Source organism: Lampetra planeri, chromosome 82, assembly GCF_965212315.1.
Source record: "Lampetra planeri chromosome 82, kcLamPlan1.2.h2, whole genome shotgun sequence".
In the NCBI taxonomy this organism is placed as follows: Eukaryota; Metazoa; Chordata; class Hyperoartia; order Petromyzontiformes; family Petromyzontidae; genus Lampetra; species Lampetra planeri.
In genome coordinates, this window is record NC_136186.1 from 103,450 (window position 1) to 125,686 (window position 22,237).

A 22,237-nucleotide genomic window follows, 5' to 3' on the forward strand; every position below is an offset into this window, starting at 1 on the left:
GAAGGGAAGGAATATCAAAGCTCTCACCATGCCTCTCTCACCACGTGGCCGCGTGTGTGTCCCGTGCGTCTCTCAACAGATGGGATCCGGAATGTCGTATGACGCCAGCGCAGGCGCTGGCTCATAACTGGCTCCGGACCGCGGCCACCAGCACCACCACGGCCAGCAAAGCCACCACCACCGTTGCTGCTCCTGGCAGTGTGAAGCGCTCTGGAGCTGCTGAGCGACGGTAAGCCACCATCTGCTTGTCCAGTGGTCAAGGCAGTCTATAGGGGGGTGTGGGGCCTGGGGCAAGTTACACGGTGTGGGCTTTCGAATCGTGGAGAAATCCTAATAGAGCGATAAATGTGATGTCATCACTTGTGAGCCAATCCGGACCGATAGCCTACGTGTTAAACGGAAGTATTACGTCTGACACCGTGACATCGAAGCGCAGGGCCCCCCAAAGCGCGGGGCCCGGGGTGGTCACCCCCCGTACAGCGTACCCGGGGGTGTTTAATATTGATTTATCTTTATTGCTACTACTTCTACTCTTATTTAGCCAGCAATAGCCTCACTCAGTCTCAAGACTTTTTTCAGGAGGGTCCTGCCAAGTGATTGCAGTACAGAACAAATTTACTGCTGCTGTACGATCCCAATTGAGTGATTTGGATGTTCAATTTACAACACTGGTGAAGATGTCCATCCAACACTGGTTGCACCGCGTGTTTGTGAGGGTTCAGTTGCCAAATCCAGAGGAATGGAAGTGAAATTTTAATGTGCAATTTTATTGAAGAATCGTGTTGTCTTGGTGTGGTGTGAGGCTGTTTTTGTTGCTGTTTCGCTGCCTTGCCCAAGCTTGCATTTAGTGTTGAAAAACTGACAGGATTTTATTTACTTATGCCATTTGTATTTATACGCTTCATTATATTTTTTTGTGACTCTTCTATACTTTGTTTTATTTTTTGTTGTAACCTGCTGACCCTGTTACTTGACTGGACATCTGTGAAAGAATAGCTTCATAGCTCAGACTCCTCTTCATCCAGTTTAAATAAAGATTCTGATTCTGGATACCCATGCAGAGGGGGGGGGGGGCAGGGTAGGGGGGTTGGTAGAACACACTCCACATTCCACACAGAGAAAGTGGCCCCTGTATGGGACTCAATCCCAGGTCCTCTCTGGCTGTGAGTTCCAGCCAAAGAGAATGTGTAGATTCGGTTATATACGGATTTATTTTCCATTATTGGTTTCTGGGTGAGGACAGATAATGAAGTGGCAACATCTTTCCAAAGTTGCCCTGCATCCACTGAGACACCGCCAGACTAATGCCCATTTCGTAACCAGACTCACGGTGGGCAAAGGTATGCTGCATTATTGCGGCACTGTTAATTAGCTGGGTTAATCTTCTGCGGCACACACTTAGTCCACCCATGGACAATGGGGGGAGGGGGGGGACTGATCTCTGCTGAAGCAGGAAGTTGGAACGGTGTCGTGCGCATTTCTTCACAGAATGGAGCCGGCACAGCGCCCATCCTCCTTGCTCGCCCAGGCCTCTAAAGAGAAGTTGAAGGTTGTGGAGGAAGAGACCATGGTGGAGGAGCTGGTGGTGCAAGAGGAGGAGACTCTCGTGGAGGAGCTGGTGGTACTCGAGGAGACCCTGGTAGAGGAGTTGGTGGTACGTGAGGAGACCCTGGTGGAGTTGGTGGTACTTGAGGAGACGCTGGTGGAAGAGTTGGTGGTACAGGACGAGACCTTGGTGGAGGAGTTGGTGGTACTTGAGGAGACCTTGGTGGAAGAGTTGGTGGTACAGGAGGAGACCTTGGTGGAGGAGTTGGTGGTACAGGAGGAGACCCTGGTGGAGGAGTTGGTGGTACAGAAGACTCTGGTAGAGGAGTTGGTGGTACCGGAGGAGACCTTGGTGGAGGAGTTGGTGGTACAGGAGACCCTGGTGGAGGAGTTGGTGGTACAGGAGGAGACCTTGGTGGAGGAGTTGGTGGTACTTGAGGAGACCTTGGTGGAGGAGTTGGTGGTACAGGAGGAGACCCTGGTGGAGGAGTTGGTGGTACAGAAGACTCTGGTAGAGGAGTTGGTGGTACAGGAGACCCTGGTGGAGGAGTTTGTGGTACTTGAGGAGACGCTGGTAGAGGAGTTGGTGGTACAGCAGGAGAAGAGGAAGCAAGGGAGCCTGGCCCGCATAGGGAGAGCCATCCGCTCACTCCTCCGACGTGTGCTGCTTTGTGGTGGCCGGTCCACTGCACAGTAGGGGTTGTGGAGGTGGTGGATCAGTGTGAACCCTGATCACTTTTACCACACTCACCACACTCACAACACTCACCCTGCACCCACCCACCCTGTGATATCCTCCACCCACCACCCACACCCTGCACCCACCCAGTCCGTGATACCCCGCACCCACCACACTCACCCTGCACCCACCACACACACCCTGCACCCACCACACACACCCTGCACCCACCACCCACACCCTGCACCCACCCAGTCCGTGATAACCTGCATCCACCACACACACCCTGCACCCACCACACACACCCTGCACCCACCACCCACACCCTGCATCCCCCACCAACACCCTGCACCCACCACCCACACCCTGCACCCACCACACACACCCTGCACCCACCACCCACACCCTGCATCCACCACGCACACCCTGCAACCAGCACCCACACCCTGCATCCACCCACCCTGTGATACCCTGCACCCACCACACACACCCTGCACCCACACCCTGCATCCACCCACCCTGTGATACCCTGCACCCACCACACACACCCTGCACCCACAACACACACCCTGCACCCACCACCCACACCCTGCATCCACCCACCCTGTGATACCCTGCATCCACCACACACACCCTGCACCCACCACACAGACCCTGCATCCACCCACCCTGTGATACCCTGCACCCACTACACACACCCTGCACCCACCACCCACACCCTGCATCCACCCACCCTGTGATACCCTGCACCCACCACACACACCCTGCACCCCACACCCTGCACCCACCACACACACCCTGCACCCACCACACTCACCCTGCACCCACCCACCCTGTGAAACCCTCCACTCACCACACACACCTTGCACCCACCACACACACCCTGCACCCACCACACTCACCCTGCACCCACCCACCCTGTGATACCCTCCACCCACCACCCACACCCTGCACCCACCACACTCACCCTGCACCCACCCACCCTGTGATACCCTGCACCCACTACACACACCCTGCACCCACCACACACATCCTGCACCCACCACCCACACCCTGCATCCACCCACCCTGTGATACCCTGCACCCACCACACTCACCCTGCACCCACCACACACACCCTGCACCCACCACCCACACCCTGCATCCACCCACCCACACCCTGCATCCACCCACCCTGTGAAACCCTCCACTCACCACACACACCTTGCACCCACCACACACACCCTGCACCCACCACACTCCCCTGCACCCACCACACTCACCCTGCACCCACCCACCCTGTGATACCCTCCACCCACCACCCACACCCTGCACCCACCACACTCACCCTGCACCCACCCACCCTGTGATACCCTCCACCCACCACCCACACCCTGCACCCACCCACCCTGTGAAACCCTCCACTCACCACACACACCCTGCACCCACCACACACACCCTGCACCCACCACACACACCCTGCACCCACCCAGTCCGTGATACCCTCCACCCACCATCCACACCCTTCACCCACCCACCCTGTGATACCCTCCACCCACCACCCACACCCTGCACCCACCCACCTTGTGATACCCTCCACCCACCACCCACACCCTCCACCCACCACCCACACCCTGCACCCACCACACTCACCCTGCACCCACCCACCTTGTGATACCCTCCACCCACCACCCACACCCTCCACCCACCACCCACACCCTGCACCCACCCACCCTGTGATACCCTCCACCCACCACACACACCCTGCACCCACCCACAGCGTGATACCCACTACCCAACATACTCCACACAGAGGGTTAGTGGCTTAAGAGGGTTAGGGGTTTAGGGGTAAAGGGATTTAGGGCTATAGGGGTTTAGAGGGTGATGGGTTTAGAGGGTTGGAAGTTTAGAGGGTTCGATATTTATTGGACTAAGAGTTTATGTGTTGACAGGTTTAGAGGATGATGGGTTTAAGGGTTTAGAGGGAGAGTTTTAAAGGGTAAGGGGTTTATAGGTTTAGGTGTTTAGATGGCTATTGTTTTAGGGGTTTAGGGACTTAAAGGGTTAGGGGTTCAGAGGGTTAGGGTTTTAGAAGGTTAGGGTTTAGAATATTATGGGTTAAGAGATTTAGATAGTTAGGTGTTTGGAGGTTTAGAGGCTTTATGGGTTTCGATATGTAGAGGTTTAGTGGTTTAGAGAGTTAGAGGTTTAGAAGTTTATAAGGTTATAAGTTTTAAAGTTTAGGGTTTTTTTAGGGGTTTAGTTTAGGGGTTCAGAGGTTTAGGGTTTTATGGTATAGGTGCTTAGAGGGTGAGGGGTTTAGAGGGTGAGGAGTTCATTGGGTTAGGGTTTAGAAGGTTATGAGTTTAGAGAGTTAGGTGCTTAAGAAGTTTAGAGAGTTTATGGGTTTTGATTGTTAGATGTTTATTGGTTTGGAGGGTTTGGAGTTTAGAAGGTTATACGTTTAGGGGTTTATATATTTTGGGGTTTAGGAGATTTGGGTTTTCGAAGTTTAGGGGTTTTGAGGGTTAGAAGTTTATAGGGTCAGGAGGTTTAGGGGTTAGGAGTGTAGAGGATTTAACACCTAGACTTTCACAACTAATATCCATAATAAAGGTATTTTTGGGTTAGTCTCAAACACACCGGTGTGCTAAAGGAGAAACGAATTGGCACTTTTTGTTCATGTGACAAACTTTACTAATTGGTTTTTGGTTATTTTGGTAAAGTCACGTAGTTAGAAATAAAACAAATCACGACGTTTCGATCGCATCACACGCGGTCGTCATCAAGCAAAGGGGTCAGCCTTTGAAGGCAAACAGTTTATAAGGGTTTGGGATGGGCGTAGCCCAAGTTTATCAACAGCACCAGGAGCATGGGCGGTGCACGAGTGACAATGCAGCAACAATGCCAATGCAGCAACAATGCTCATGCAGAAACAATGCCAATGGAGTGGGCGAGAGAGCTGCTATGGCAAGAGGTTATATTGGTAAGAAAGAGGAGAGGAGCAGGGGGGGGGAGAGAGCGGGGGGATGGGGGCATGAGGGGGCGCTGCGTGAGCACTAAGGGGAGAGAGGACGTGAAGCTGGGGGGGAAGTGGGCGGGGCTGCAAGTGGGAGGCTGGGAACGCTGGGGATGCGGGGGGAAAATAACTCGAAAAAATAGACTAGTACCCGGCAGATATAATGGAACAACCATGAACAATTAAGGTTTTACCTGGTTAATAACATCCTTCCAATGATTGCTCAATTTGTGTCCATCTTCTCGGTTAAAGTTATGTCTATGTTTATATATCTGGATGGCTTCATGAACAAACCTTTGATAGTAGCCCCAAGGTTTGCAGAGTACCTTGGTCTCGGAAGAAACAATATCATGCGAGCCCACAACGTTATAACAATGTTCAGCCACGGCAGAGGTATTGGTTCTGCCATGTTTCAGATCTCCCTTGTGTTCGCGAACACGGTCCGAGACATGTCGTTTCGTTTCCCCAATGTAACTGCTATCGCAGGTACAAATCAGTTTGTAGACTCCAGATGGGATTAGATCACGGATTTTGTGTACTGTATTGAATTGGACCTGGATCTTGTGTTTGTTTAAGATTTTGGAAATCTTTTTGGTAACACCTGCTATGTATGGTAACGTGATGGTTTTGATTGGCTTCTCAGGGGGTTGTTTCTCCATGGTTGGAGAAACAGCTTTGCGAATAATGCGGTCCGAGTACCCATTCATCTTGAGGGCCTGGTGTACGTGTTCCAGTTCACTGGCTAGGTGGTGTTGGTCGGAAATGCAGTGGGCCCTATGGTGTAGTGTTTTGATGAGGGAATTATTTTGTGCCGGATGGTGGTGGGAATCAGGTTTCAGAAAGGAATATGTGTGGGTGGCTTTCCTATAGACAGTGTCCCAACGAGCTGTCAGGTCTCTTCTCAAACAAAACATACAGGAATGGTAGCTTACCATCCTTCTCCACTGCCATGGTGAATTTGATGGATGGGTGTATGGAATTGATGTGGTTGAGAAATTGGTTCAATGCTGGCAGGCCATGTGGCCAAATGACGAAAGTGTCATCTACATATCTCTTCCACAAGGAAGGACATAGGGTGGATGTCTGGATGGCATCTGTTTCAAATTTCTCCAGGAAAACATTCGCTATCACTGGTGATGAGGGGGAACCCATGGGGGTACCTTCATTTTGTTTGTAGAAAGTACCATTCCAGGTGAAGTAAGTGTTGGTAAGGCAGTGCCTAACCAGATTAGGTACATCAAGATTCAGTCCATGTTGGACTAAATCTTCAATTATTGCTAAAGTGTCAGGTACAGGAACCTTGAACAACAGAGGAACTACATCAAAGCTGACGAGCAAATAATCTGGGGACAGTGAAATGCCCTTTATTAGAGAGACCAAGTGAGCTGTTACGTACTACTAAGGTAGTCTTGCCCATGAATGAATGCAAGGTATCAGACAGAAAACGGGGCCAGTTTGTAGGTAGGTAAGTTGATAGTGGAAACGATTGGCCGAAGTGGAGTACCTTCTTAATCCATGATCTTATCCCATCTGGAGTCTATAAACTGACATGTACCTGCGGTAGCAGCTACATTGAGGAAACGAAACGACATGTCTCGGACCGTGTTCGCGAACACAAGAGAGATCTGAAACACGGCAGAACCAATACCTCTGCCGTGGCTGACCAATTTTATAACGCTGTGGGCTCGCATGATATAGTTTTTTTCAAAGGTTTGTTCATGAAGCCATTCAGATTTATAAATATAGACATAACTTCAACCGAGAAGATGGATACAAATTGAGCAATCATTGGAAGGATGTTATTAACCAGGTAAAACCTTTACTATTCATGGTTGTTCCATCATATCTGCCGGGTACTAGTCTATTTTTCCGAGTTAATTTCCCCCCTCATCCCCAGCGTTCCCAGCCTCCCACTTGCATCCCCGCCCACTCCCCCCCCCCCCCCCAGGCTTCACGTCCTCTATTCCCTTAGTGCTCACGCAGCCCCATCCCCCTACCCCACTCCCCCCCCTCTCTCTCTCTCTCCCCCCTTGCTCCTCCCCCCCTTTCTTACCTATATAACCTCTTGCCACGGCAGCTCTCTCATCCACTGCATTGGCATTGTTGCTGCATGGGCATTGTTTCTGCATTGGCATTGTTTCTGCATTCGCATTGTTTCTGCATTGGCATTGTTGCTGCATTGACATTGTTGCTGCATTGGCATTGTTGCTGCATTGTTGCTGCATGGGCATTGTTTCTGCATTGGCATTGTTGCTGCATTGGCATTGTTTCTGCATTGGCATTGTTGCTGCATTGACATTGTTGCTGCATTGGCATTGTTGCTGCATTGGGATTGTTGCTGCATTGGCATTGTTTCTGCATTGGCACTCGTGCACCGCCCATGCTCCTGGTGCTGTCGGTACACTTGGGCTACGCCCATTCCCAACCCTTATAAACTGTTTGCCTTTAGAGGCTGACTCCTTTGCCTGATGACGACCGCTTGTGTTGCGATCGAAACGTCGTGATTTATTTTATTTCTACCTACGTGACTTTACCGAAAGAACCAAAGAGTATGGATTCCTGCAGCCACGAAATCTTCAAATCAAGATTCACTAATTGGCTGTCGGATGGTGGCGGGTTTAACGACACATTTATATTTACACAATCTAACCCAACAAGCCTTTATTATGGTATGAGAGGGTTAGGGTTGTAAAGGGTTATGGTTTTAGTGGTTTTGGGGTTTAGAGGGTGAGTGGTTAAGAGGAGCGGTCGTCAACCTTTTTGGTACCAGGGTCCGGTTTCGTGGAAGGTGATTTTTTCACGGACTGGAGGGGGGGGGTCACCATTGGGTCTTTCCCCCTTTTCAAAGAAGCTCTGCAGCGATGTTTGTTTTTTACTCATTTTGGCTAGGGTTAGCTTGTGAGCTTACCAAAACTGCGCAGTGCGGGAAAGAGGCGCAGACGGAAGTGGGCGGGCCATGCGCGGACTTAAATAAGTGTCAGATTCTGACTTCTCATGAGTGTGCAACCTAGATCCCTCGCATGCGCAGTTTACAGTAGGGTTCGCGCTCCTATGATAATCTAATGCCGCTGCTGATCTGACAGGAGGCAGAGCTCAGACAGTAATGCGAGTGATGAGGAGCGGCTGTAAATACAGATGAAGCTTCGCTCCCTCGCCCACCGCTCACCGACTGCTGTGCGACCCGGTTCCTAACATGCCTCAGACCGGTAGCGGTCCGTGGCCCAGAGGTTGGGGACCTCTGGTTTAGAGGATTGGAGTTTAGATGGGTTGGGATTTAGGTTTGGGATTTAGCGTTTTAGAAGGTTAGAATTTATAAGGTTAAGGGTTTAGATGGTTAGGTGTTTAGAGGGTTTAGAAGGTTGGTTTTTAAAGGTTTATAAGGTTAGGGGTTGAAAGAGTTAGGGGTTTAGATGGTTCGGGGTTTTGAGGGTTCGTGTTTTAGATGGTGGGGGGTTTAGATGGTTAGGGGGTTTAGAAAGTTAGGTGTTTAGAGGTGTCGAGGGTTTATGGATTTCGATTGTTAGAGGTTTAGGAGTTTAGTCGTTTATAAGGTTATGGGTTTGGGAGTTTAGAGATTTCGGGATTTAGAAGGTTATGGATTTGAGGATTTTCAAGGGTTAAGGGGTTAGAGGGCCAGGGATGAGAGGGTTTAACACCTACACTTAATATTATCTGTAATAAAAGGTGTTTTTTGTTAGTCTCCAACACAGCGGTGTCCTAAAGTAGAAACAAATTGGCATTTTTTGGTCACGTGATAAAATGTATTAATTGGCTGTCGGGTGGTGGCGGGTGTAATGACGCATTGACATTTACATGAACTTACCCCCAAAACCCTTTATTATGGGATTAGAGGGTTAGGTGTTTAGAGGGTTTAAAGAGTTAGATGTTAAGAGGGTTGGTATTTTAGGGTATACGGGTTTAGAGAGTTAGGGGTTTAAAAGGTTAGGTGTTTAAGAGGGTTGGGGTTTAGATGGTTTGGGATTTAGGTTAGGAATTGAGAGTTTTAGAACGTTACGGTTTTGAGGATGAGAGGGTTAAGGGTAGAGTTTTATGGTTTTGAAGGTTATGGGTTTAGAGGTTTGTAGGTTTAGAGGGTTAAGTGTTTCAAGGTTTAGCCGTGGTAAGATAAAACATTGTTTAGTTTCATTTGTATATATGTAAATAATTTGTTTACCTCTCCTGTCGTGTTTTGTATTCTATTTTTGTTGTTAAATTTTGACCCGCCTGACTGCACATCTGTGAAAAATATATTTATTGCTCGTCCTTCAGTACAAAATAAATGCTTTTTTTATTTTTATTCTCATTGGCCTCTGTACGAATTTATGGATTTCGGTGTGAGTTTTTGGGTCTCTTTGAATGTAAGGATCTCTGTGTGAGGCTATGGGTCTCTGTGTGAGCCTAATAAGGTCGCTGTGTGAGTCTATGTGTGTGTGTGTTGGAGTCTATGGATGTCTGTTGGAATCTATGGGTCTCTGAGTATGGATGTTTGTGTGAGTCTTGCATGCATAATGAGCGACTTCCGCAACACGTCGTGTAGAGGGTACTTCTTTCATTCATATACGGGCACAACAGCTTATCTCTCGCAACACTGGATGTTAGCGTCTCTACGGGCTACACACACACGGCCGATCACTGAGCGTGGTTCCACCATCCACACTCGGCCACAGCACTGGTTGACGGCGAGTCGGGGAGGGTGATGGAAGCCGCAGGAGATCTTCCACGTGCTCGGACGATGGAGAGAGATGACGGCGAGCAAAGACGCAGTCCGGACCCAAGACTCCACACACGAACCCCCGAGCCCTCCTCCGCCCCCGCTTATATCGACGCAAGCGCGGCTAGGCTCCGCCTCTGGCCACGCCCTATCGTGGAGCCTTCGAGCGGGTTCCCGGAGCATCCCGGCCAGCCCCACCCATTACCTTTGGCCCAGATACCTCTCCCTTTCAGATTGGATGTTGCTACAGCGGTGCCTGTACCCGTGCTTCCCTTTTCTAACCAGCAGGTGTCATCATGTCTTTAGACATGCACAAATTGAACTTTAAAAGGGCATTGAGGGTTGCGGAATCAGAATTGAATATTAAGTTCCTGTAATGTTTTATAATAATAGACTTATTCCAGGAAAGCCACACTGAGTCATAGTAAGGTTCTGAATTGAGTTTTTATTTTAATATATTTCGCCAAATGAATGACGAGCGCTTACACAAGTGGGGGGGAAACCGGAGCACTCGGAGAAACTCCACACTTACGAGGGGGAAACACTGTAAACCGTATAGGTGAAGATGGCGACCATCCCACTTGCTGTACTGTCTTCTCCTGGCGAGACAGGTGATGGCACCTAGACGCCCAAGGGAAGAGGGATTCACAACATTCACTGTGCGGGGATCCACCAACCCTCTCTACCTTCCACAGTGCCAGATTACAGGAGTGTGCCTGTAATCTAGCACTGTGTGAATGATAAGAACAATAATAATTTATAAAGTGATAACAATAATACTCATTTCTATTTGTAACGTGACAATAATTACTTGTACTTACGACATAATAATCATTTTACTTGTAACTTGATAGTAACGATAATAACTTCTACTTGTAATTTGATAACAGAAATATGTACTTGTACTTAGAATGTGACAACAACCCTATGGAACACCCAGTGATGAACAATGAACCCTATGGGAACCTTATGGGAGCCTCAGTGAGTAACACTGAACCCTATGGAAGTGTCAGTGAGTAACATTGAACCCGAAGGGAGCGTCAGTGACGAATTCTGAACTCTATGGAAGCTCCAGTGAGTAACACCGAACCCTATTGGAGTGTCAGTGAGTAACACTGAACCCTATATAGGAGACCCAGTGAGTAACACTGAACCCTACGGGAGACCCAGTGAATACAACTGAACTCTAAAGCCACCTACTCACTCTTCTTGGTTCTTTCGGTAAAGTCACGTAGAAGGGAAGTAATAAAATAATAAAAATGAAACATAATAAAACAATTCTCACGACGTTTCGGCCACAACGCAAGCAGCCGTCCTCAGGAGAAAACCAGGTCTGTCGAGGCGACAGCGTCTGAATGACGCTGTCTTTCCGACAGACCTGTTCTTGAGTGTTGAAGACGGCACACCCAGATCAGTAGATGACAACACATGGCAACTTCTAACATAAACACCACACATTTAACAGAGCCGATGATCCAACTACGAGACGAAGCAATGTATCTATCGAAGTATAAAATTGTTGTCATCCTGAAATGAGTGAACACTTCTGGAACTTATCAGGAACACTTTTATCTGAACACAATGTAGAGCATTAACAACATCACTCTCGCTTGAAATCCTAGAAATCACTGAAAAAAATATATAAGAGACAGAAATATGACTCTCCAGCCACTCCAATACATAAATCAATCTCACAGGTTGCAACTGCATGGGCTCGAAAGAGGAATTTCGTTTAGGACTCATGACAACATTTTTACTCTTTGCTTGATGATTCCTGTGAAGTGTTGCTGACTGTGAAAATGCTTCCAACACACAGAGCAATCGAATGGGTTTATTAAATTGATTATATTAGCTTGGAGTTGTGCTGGAAATCACTGATATAATCAATTTCACCTTATAAATTGATCTCACAGAGACACAAACGTGCACATTCCAGGACTTTAACAGAAGTACTCAATACTTTGATTATCCAGCCATTCCAGCAGCCATTTCTCATTATCAACCCGCATGGGGTCGAAATAGGAATTGTCGTCAGGACTCATTACATCCACTACATCAACGCATCTCTCAGGATCCACCTGCATAGGTTCGAAAGATTCATTTTTTTCAGGACTAATTGCAGCACTTTGTATTTCACCTTTTGATTTCACTTCCCTATCATTGCTGATCTTCTCATGCTTGTTTCGGTGTGATGACCGTGTGAAGATCTGACTTCCTTGCAAATGCCTTCCCGCACACAGCGCAATTGAATGGCTTCTCGCCCGTGTGTGTTTTTTGGTGACTGTTAAGAGTTGATTTCTGTGAATATGACTTCCCACACTCAGAGCACTTGAATGGCTTCTCGCCCGTGTGTGTATTCTGGTGACTTTGAAGATTTTGTTTCAGTGAAAATGCCTTCCCACACACAGAGCACTTGAACGGCTTCTCGCCGGTGTGTGTTTTCTGGTGACTGTTAAGAGTTGATTTCCGTGAAAATAACTTCCCACACACAGAGCAATTGAACGGCTTTTCGCCCGTGTGTGTGTTATGGTGAGTGTGAAGATTTTGTTTAATTGAGAATGCCTTCCCACAAAGAGAGCACTTGAATGGCTTTTCACCTGTGTGTGTTTTCTGGTGAGTGTGAAGAGTTGATTTCTGTGCAAATGCCTTCCCACACACAGAGCAATTGAACGGCTTCTCGCCCGTGTGTGTGTTCTGGTGAGTGTGAAGAGTTGATTTCTGTGCAAATGCCTTCCCGCACACAGAGCAATTGAACGGCTTCTCACCCGTGTGTGTTTTTTGGTGATTGCGAAGAGTTGATGAATCTGCAAATGCCTTTCCACACACAGAGCAATTGAACGGCTTTTCGCCCGTGTGTGTTTTCTGGTGAGTGTGAAGAGTTGATTTCTGTGCAAATGCCTTCCCACACACAGAGCAATTGAACGGCTTCTCGCCCGTGTGTGTGTTCTGGTGAGTGTGAAGAGTTGATTTCTGTGCAAATGCCTTCCCGCACACAGAGCAATTGAACGGCTTCTCACCAGTGTGTGTTTTTTGGTGATTGCGAAGAGTTGATGAATCTGCAAATGCCTTTCCACACACAGAGCAATTGAACGACTTTTCGCCCGTGTGTGTGTTCTGGTGAGTGTGAAGATTTTGTTTCAGTGCAAATGCCTTCCCACAAAGAGAGCAATTGAACCGCTTCTTGCCAGTGTGTGCGTGCCGCTGTGGAGAGTTATTCTGCTCCATGTGACTGATTCTTCAGAGCAGAGTAACAGTCGCGGGTGTTGTTGAGAGTTAAAGGCAACCTCCAAGCTGCGTGGATGTCTGGCTTAAATCGCCAAGAAGCAAACTCTTACCAACGTCTAACTGAGACACAGTAAAGTCTCCTAAGTCGGACTACACAAGCGATTACCAGTTTATCCACTAACAAAGACACCTACTTGTGGATGCACGGCGTATCGATGTCCCTGTAACCCGTCTGAAGAGATCGCCACGAACTCTCCCGAAGCGAAGTCGCCAACCAGTCGCCAAGCAATCGTGCTCGCCAGGCTGGTCTCGTGGAAGAAGGGTTATCTGCAGAGCGAGGAGTCGAGCGTCTATCCTCAGCAAAATCCCTCTCGAAATGACCTTGAGGTCTGATTTTAAGCCCCTTATAACTTCGCTCTCGCATTCAAATCCTTTGTTTTCGACTTAGCCTATCATGGACTTTGCATTCAATTGTTAATTTTTACATTAACAATCCGCATATCTAGCAACATAATACGTATGTACATCTTCTTGGTTCTTTCGGTAAAGTCACGTAGAAGGGAAGTAATAAAATAATAAAAATAAAACATAATAAAACAATTCTCACGACTTCTTGGTTCTTTCGGTAAAGTCACGTAGAAGGGAAGTAATAAAATAATAAAAATAAAACATAATAAAACAATTCTCACGACGTTTCGGCCACAACGCAAGCAGCCGTCCTCAGGCGAAGAATGTACAACTCACTGCATAATTGTACACTTCCGTTTGAATAAGGATGTGCATCTCCATGCATAATTCCGTGCTTCGTGTTAATTTGCTAATATTCACCCCCCAATGTCCTCGAAACTGCTGCAAGTTTAGAGGATTATAAAGCGACATACAGTCTGAAGTATCAAAATTGGTGATCTCGAGCTTGATTTGGAATGAGATGTGTAAGTTTATACTTTACTGACTTTGTTTTATAAATATATTTAAGGACAATCGTGTTGAGCGGGGTGCTTCTAGAAACGAGTGTTTTATATTAAACATTCTGCCATGAACTTTGAATAATCAACTGAATGGCTTAGCTTGTAAGCGTGGTTTATTATAATGTCCATATTAAAGGTTTTTTGGGTTAGATCGCTTAAATATATAAATGTGTCGTTGAAACCCGCCACCACCCGACACAGCCAACTATTAAGGATTGTCACGTAAACAGAACATGCAAATGTTTCACTAGTACAGCACACCGGTGTGTTGGAGAGCCAAGCCACAACATTTACATTCTGAGTACGACGTTTCGCCTGTAATTAAAACTAGCTTCATCAGTCGACAATCAGATTTGGGAAGTCTCACTGTTTCCTTCCTTATATAGAAGCATAGATATGTTGACCACGCAGCTGCGCTCTTGAACAATGTGGGGGGGGGGGGGGGGGGGGAGCGTGTGATTACTGAGGCAATGTACATTAAGCGTGTGCATTATGCGAGCCCTTTGAACGTGTCTTTCCTGTCTATCGTATTTATTAAAATAGCCCTACCAACGGTAATTTCTACTGAAGTACGCTTTCCTTTGTCGCCATGCATTTATTTAATGTTTTATTTTAAAGACGCATTTATATACTTCCGCGATCTAACATAATAACCTCTATTATGGATTATATTGGTCCCGAAATCCTACGTGTTAAACTCGTGTGTATGTGTTTATATTTTGGTCGTGTTTTTTTAAGGTAATTTCATTGAATATGGAGAGGTTACCAGCGCCTCGCACCCGTCCAGAGACCTCGTGGGCCTCTGTGGTGGCTACGAGCCTTCCCTCCAGGACATTGCTCACATCCACCGCAGCGTTAACGTCCGGCACCGCCGATGAGGTAGCGGATTGTTTTTACAGAACTTTACTCGTGGCTGGGGAATGCCAAACAACAGGGGGCTCTTCTTCTGAGAAAAAAACGGATCAAGGGGGCGTGGGAGAGGGGCGTAAGGTGTGAAAAGCTCTCAGCCCCAGGCTACCGTGGGGAGTGGTGGTTGCTCATGCATCCACCGAAGATGAATATCTGTCGAGGAATAAAAGCAAGGCAAATGAGTTAGATTCATTCTATGACCTCCTACATAATAATCCCATGATACTCGTATGTATGGATGTCATATGTATATATATGCGAACCTAGGGACGGAAATGCGAACTGGGGGTGAGGGATTAGAATTGCACTATAATTATTAGAATCGCAATGTGGCCGCATTAGAATTTGCTGAATGTGCAATCTCAATGAATTTGAATAGCTATTTACAGTATTTAACCACACAATCCAAATCAAAACTCGATGAGCATATTTATTGTTTCAGTTGTTAGATCTAGTAATATGTTATTCATCATCATCACGATCAATGGGCTAAGGGTGCATAGGTGTGAACTGCACATTTTGTACTTCTGCGTTTAAGTATACCATAAACCACAACATAGGAAACACCACAACCAGATGCGCACTCGAGTGTGTACGTACACGTATGTGTGTGCATATGTATGTACAATCGTGCGTGTTCGCAGTGGAACGCAATCCTTGTGTGCATACACTGCTGTGTATGTACACTGCGTTGTATGTCTGTATGTACACCCTGTATATGCACACTCGTGTGTGTATGCACTCCGCTTTTTAAATGCAGCAGTGTTTGGATGCACACTCGCGTGTGCATCTTTACTCGTCCGTGTTTTTTTAATGAAGGATATGGTAGCAATAACGTACGATCAGTCATGTTTAAAAACAAATCAGGTCTGTATTGATTTGCAAGATTATTAACAGTAAAACTCGCATTAAATGTTTTTATCAATTCGCTTGGTCAAACGGTTAACAAACTAGGAAATTTATATCACTTTCAGGAATGCAACAGTTATAAAATATTCTCAAATCAAACACGTAAATATCGATTAATCATCTTCTTGGTTCTTTCGGTAAAGTTACGTATAAGGGAAATAATACAAATAAAACATAATAAATTAATTCTCACGACGTTTCGGCCACAACGCACACAGCCGTCCTCAGGTGAAGACCAGGTCTGTCGGGGAGACAGCGTCTGAATGAAACACCACCACGCTTGGAGCGTATATTTAAGCTGGGTTGTAAGGGGAAGAGCGCCTTTACAAATTAATTTGCAAATAAAGAGGAATTTAGCATATGCAGATATGTGATTAGTACTACTTGTGAAATGCGTAGGAGGTGGGCGGGGGGTTTCAAAGTCATATTATGCCCGTGCATCAAAGGGAGGGGATAGGGGTAGCATTAATAAAGGGAAGGAATGTTAATAGTATGTAGCTGCAGTGACTAAACAACCACGTAAAAAACTAAAGTATAAACTACATAGTATCATCAGTATACTAAATATACTCTCCAATAAGCTAAGCTACTAACAGTAAGTAATACATTACAATTCTCTGTCGCAAATAATATAATATGCTTCCAGCTAAACTTTTTCCCCTTACATCACACGGGTCTACCCCGTTCTATATGCTGCCATCGACAAACCCAACATTAAATTAGATACTGTTCAGATAATCGTCGCTGGTGTTGGCCGTGAGCATGAATTTAACGTGAGCGAGAATTGAGCTGTGCGCTAACCACTACACTACCTCTACACACGCGCGAGTGTGCATGCACAGCAATATTAACGTCAATATTTTTTTGCAGATTAATAAAAATCTGATTTTTTTTTAACTATCTGAGCATCTGTTAACTCTACAATGCTTACAACAAACACGTACACACACGAGTCAAAGTCAAGTGTACTTACACAGCAGTGTAAATACACACACGCTTACAGGCAATACCATGTCGATTATCATTAAAAGTGTATGACAGCAATCGTAATAATTTGCGTGGATTAAATTAAACAAATCACCTTGATTGTTCTGTAGCGCTCATATCAACACAAGTACTTCAATATATTTATAAAACAAAGTCAGCACGGTATAAACTTGCACCTCAAAGTCCAAATCACAATTTTAATTCTTCAGTCTGCATTTCCCTGGTAACGCATTTGAACTGGCAGCATTTTGCAGCATATTGCAGGGTGAATATAGTAGCAAATGAATGCAAATTATGCGGTGAGATGAATATACGTATTCAGGCTTAAGCTCAATGGCAAGATTAGCGAAGCTCTGTTGCTAGATATGCAGATTGTAAATTCTAAAAATAAAAATTTAATTTAAAGATCATGAAATACAACGTCGAGAAATTCATATTTCATCAATGCAACATAATTCCAAACGACCCCACCATTTGTGTGCTGGTGTCATTGACCCAATTCGAATGATACCTGTGACTTACAGCTTTCCACACCTTACGCCACGCTCCCACGCCCCCTTCATTCGTTTTTTGTTTATCAGAAGGAGGCACTCCCTGTTTTTTGCCATTCCCCTGCCACGAGTAAAGTTTTGCAAAAACAACCCCCTTCCTTCATTGACCGTGTCAGACGGTAACGCTGTGGTGGATGTGAGCAATGTCCCGGAGGGAAGGCTCGTAGCCACCACAGCTGCCCACGAGGTATTTGGACGGGTGCGAGAGGCTGGTAACCCCTCAATATTCAATGGAATTACCGTAAAAACACGTCCAAAATATTAAACACGTGCAAAATATTGAACACAAACACACTGGTGTATATACACACCGAAGGTCGTATGTTACAGACTAAAAGGTGGTTGATTGTTCTTGTTGCATTACTTTATTAAAGACCACGCTTACAAGCTAAACCATTCAGATGATTATTTAAAGTTTATGACGTAAATTATAATATAACACACTTGTTTGCTAGAAGCACCATGTTCAACACGAGTGTCCTTAAATATGTTTATTAAACAGGTTCATCACAGTATAAACTTGCACCTCTTAGTCCAAATCAAACTCGACATCTTCATTTCTATATTTCGAACTGTATGTCGTTGTTAAATCTTCTAAACCTGCAGCAGTTTACAGGACATAGCCGGGTGAATATTAGCAAATTCACAGGAAGCACTGAATTATGCATACAATTATGCAGTGAGATGCACATACATATTAAGGTTTAATAACAATGGCCAGATTAGCTATGTTGTTTGATATGCAGTTTGTTAATGTAAAAAAAAAATTAATGCAAGGTCCATGATAGGCCAAGACGAGAACAAAGGATTTGGATGCTAGAGCCGAGTTATAAGGAGCTTAAAATCAGACCTCAAGACCATTTGGAGAGGAATTTCACTGAGGAAAGACGCTCGACTCCTCGCTCTGCAGATTACCCTTCTGCTAGACCCAGCCTTGGCGAGCACGATTGCGTGGCGACTGGGAGAGTTTGTGGCGATCTCTTCAGACGGGTTACAGGGACATCGATACGCCGTGCATCAACAAGTAAGTGACTTTGTTAGTGGATACACTGGTAATCGTGTGTCGTCCGACTTACGAGACGTTACTGTGTCTCGGTTAGACGGTAGTGAGAGTTTGCTTTTTGGCGATTTGAGCCAGACATCCACGCAGCTTAAAGGGTACCTTTAACTCTCAACAACACCCGCGACTGTTCCTCTGCTCTGAAGAATCAGTCACATGGAGCAGATAAACTCTCCACAGCGCCACGCACACACGGTTAAGAAGCCATTCAATTTCTCTGCGTGTGGGAAGTCATTTTCACTGAAATCAACTCTTAACCGTCACCAGAAAACACACACGGGCGAGAAGCCGTTCAATTGCTCTGTGTGTGGGAAGTCATTTTCACGGAAATCAACTCTTAACAGTCACCATAAAACACACACGGGCGAGAAGCCGTTCAAGTGCTCTGTGTGTGGGAAGGCATTTGCAGATTTATCAACTCGTCGCAATCACCAGAAAACACACACGGGCGAGAAGCCGTTCAATTGCTCTGTGTGTGGGAAGTCATTTTCACGGAAATCAACTCTTAACAGTCACCAGAAAACACACACGGGCGAGAAGCCATTCAAGTGCTCTGTGTGTGGGAAGTCATTTTCACGGAAATCAACTTTTAACCGTCACCAGAAAACACACACGGGCGAGAAGCCATTCAAGTGCTCTGAGTGTGGGAAGTCATTTTCACAGAAATCAACTCTTAACAGTCACCAAGAAACACACACGGGCGAGAAGCCATTCAATTGCGCTGTGTGCGGGAAGGCATTTGCAAGGAAGTCAGATCTTCACACGGTCATCACCCCGAAACAAGCATGAGAAGATCAGCAATGATAGGGAAGTGAAATCAAAAGGTGAAATACAAAGTGCTGCAATTAGTCCTGAAAAAAATGAATCTTTCGAACCTATGCAGGTGGATCCTGAGAGATGCGTTGATGTAGCGGATGTAATGAGTCCTGACGACAATTCCTATTTTGACCCCATGAGAAATGGCTGCTGGAGTGGCTGGATAATCAAAGTAATGAGTACTTCTGTTAAAGTCCTGGAATGTGCACGTTTGTGTCTCTGTTGGATCAATTTATTAGGTGCAATTGATTATATCAGTGATTTCCAGCACTACTCCAAGCTAGTGTAATTATTTCAACAAAACCGTTTGATTGTTCTGTGCGTTGGAAGCATTTTCACGGTCATCAACACTTCAAAGGCATCATCAAGCAAAGAGTAAAAATGTTGTCATGAGTCCTAAACGAAATTCCTCTTTCGACCCCATGCAGTTGCATCCTGAGAGATGGCTTGATGTAGTGGAGTGGCTGGAGAGTCATATTCGTGTCTCTTATATATTTTTTCGGTGATTTCTAGGACTTCAAGCTAGAGTGATGTTGTGCATGCTCTATAATGTGTTCAGATGAATGTCTTCCTTTTAAGTTCCAGAAGTGTTCACTGATTTCAGAATGACAACAATTTTATACTTCGATAGATACATTGCTTCGTCTCGTCGTTGGATCATCGGGGCTGTTAAATGTGTGCTGTTTATTGTAGAAGGTGGCATGTGTTGTCATCTTCTCACAACAATTTTAAACTATGGACGAATGGCTTCAAGCGAAAAGGACGTCAAAGGGGAAATCGACGTTTACGTGTTTGATTTTAAGAATATATTTTAACTGTTTGAGCATGCGTATTAATAAAGATTTCGATACGAGTATTAACGTGAGTTTTCTTGCAGATTAATAAGGACCTGATTTGTTTTTAAAGATGACTGATCGTACGTTATTGCGACCATATCTTTCCTTTAAAATAACACGGACGAGTAGACATACACACACGAGAGTGCATCCAAACGCGACTGTATATACAGCGGTGTGCATTCACACACGAGTGTGCATGTGTATCTACGAGTTTTAACGTTAATATACTTGCAGAACAATAAAGACCTGCTATGTTAAAGATGACTGATCGTTCCTTATTGCTACAATCTTCATAGCGAACACGTGTGGAGGCGAGTTTCAGGTGAAGCATCTCCATCACACAAGTTTACCCTTACCTGGCAGCATCGTGGCAGTCCGCTGGTCACACTCACTACGTCACACTCACGAGCTGTAGGGGCGGGGCTCTGTCTGCTCAGTGGCGCTGTTTTCATTCATTTAGCACCACGAGCGGGGAGTCTCATCCCTGTAGTTCCATGTTGAGGTGGCGCATTCCTACCACGTTGCCCCTCAATTCTTTGTACGACACAATATAAAAATAATGTGTTTGTTCCAATACATAATCATACACGAGTACACATATACACCCCCATGTACACACCCACACACGAGTGGACATACACAGCGCGGTAGAAACATACACGAATGTGCATACACACTGCTTCATACATACACACACGGGTGCACATGCATACAAGTGCGCATACACACACGAGTGTACATACACAGCAGTGTACGTACAAAAACAGTAGTATACTTGGATAGCGGAATTTTGTGATTATTTTCACAGTTTAAGCTGACGATATGAATCTTAGATGCCCCACAACACTGAAGTACGTTATGCTAATGACAGAAAAGCATGCAATTCTAATTAAGTTTCTGTTTCAACTGCAAACGCTTGGAATTATTTATTTCTTGCTACCCCTATCCCCTCCTTTTGATGCTGCTAATCCTGCATAATGCACGGGCATAAGTAGTGTAATAATTCTCCGGAGACGGATTCGGAATCGGTCCTCTTTATTTTCACTTCACGGTACACTTGCTCCCACACGCTCCGTTGCTGGCAGACAACGTAGTGGCGGCGGACTCCCACCAGCTCCCACCGCGCACGTGGCACCCGGAGCCCCGTTCGCGCGTGGCTCTCGCCCCCGTTCAGTTCCCAGTCTCTCCCTCGATCCTTCCTCTCTCTCCCTCTTAATCCCTTCGTCACGTGGTCCTCCCAGCCAATCCTCCATGGGCAATCTCGACCGTTCTCGATGGTTCCCTGTCAATCCCGGGACCACGCCTCTTACCCGGATCCCCATTGGCTGGGGCCCCAAATGGCTGGGCCAATCACTCCTGATGACATGCCGTGATCACGCCGGCCCCACACTCCCTATCTCGACCCTTATTGGCTACAAGCAGGACCGGCAAGCCAATCCCCCACGTGAACCCACGATAGCTGTTATTACAGTAGTACTAATCACATACCTGCATTTCCCATATCCCCTCCCTTTGATGCTGCTAATCCTGCATAATGCACGGGCATAAGTAGTACTAATCACATACCTGCATTTCTCATATCCCCTCCCTTTGATGCTGCTAATCCTGCATAATGCACGGGCATGAGTAGTACTAATCACATACCTGCATTTCCCATATCCCCTCACTTTGATGCTGCTAATCCTGCATAATGCACAGGCATAAGTAATACTAATCACATACCTGCATTTCCCCTAAATATGCTAAATTCCTCTTGATTTGCAAATTATTTTGTCAAGGCGCCCTTCCCCCCTTTCCAACCCAGCTTAAATATACGCTCCAAGCATGGTGCTGTTTCATTCAGACGCTGTCTCCCCGACAGACCTGTTCTTCACCTGAGGACGGCTGTGTGCGTTGTGGCCGAAACGTCGTGAGAATTATTTTATTACGTTTATTTTTTTATTCTTTCCCTTCTACGTGACTTTACCGAAAGAACCAAGAAGATGAATCTCTGCAGTCACGAAAGCTTTCAATCGAAATCGTTGTTACTGCTCAGAGACC

The 22,237-nt window shown here is 46.1% G+C and overlaps 1 pseudogene; it reads right to left on the reverse strand.

Annotated features, from left to right (window-relative positions):
* Nucleotides 1–22,237, reverse strand: part of LOC144738374 (uncharacterized) — a 215,599-nt pseudogene that overhangs the window by 58,284 nt on the left and 135,078 nt on the right.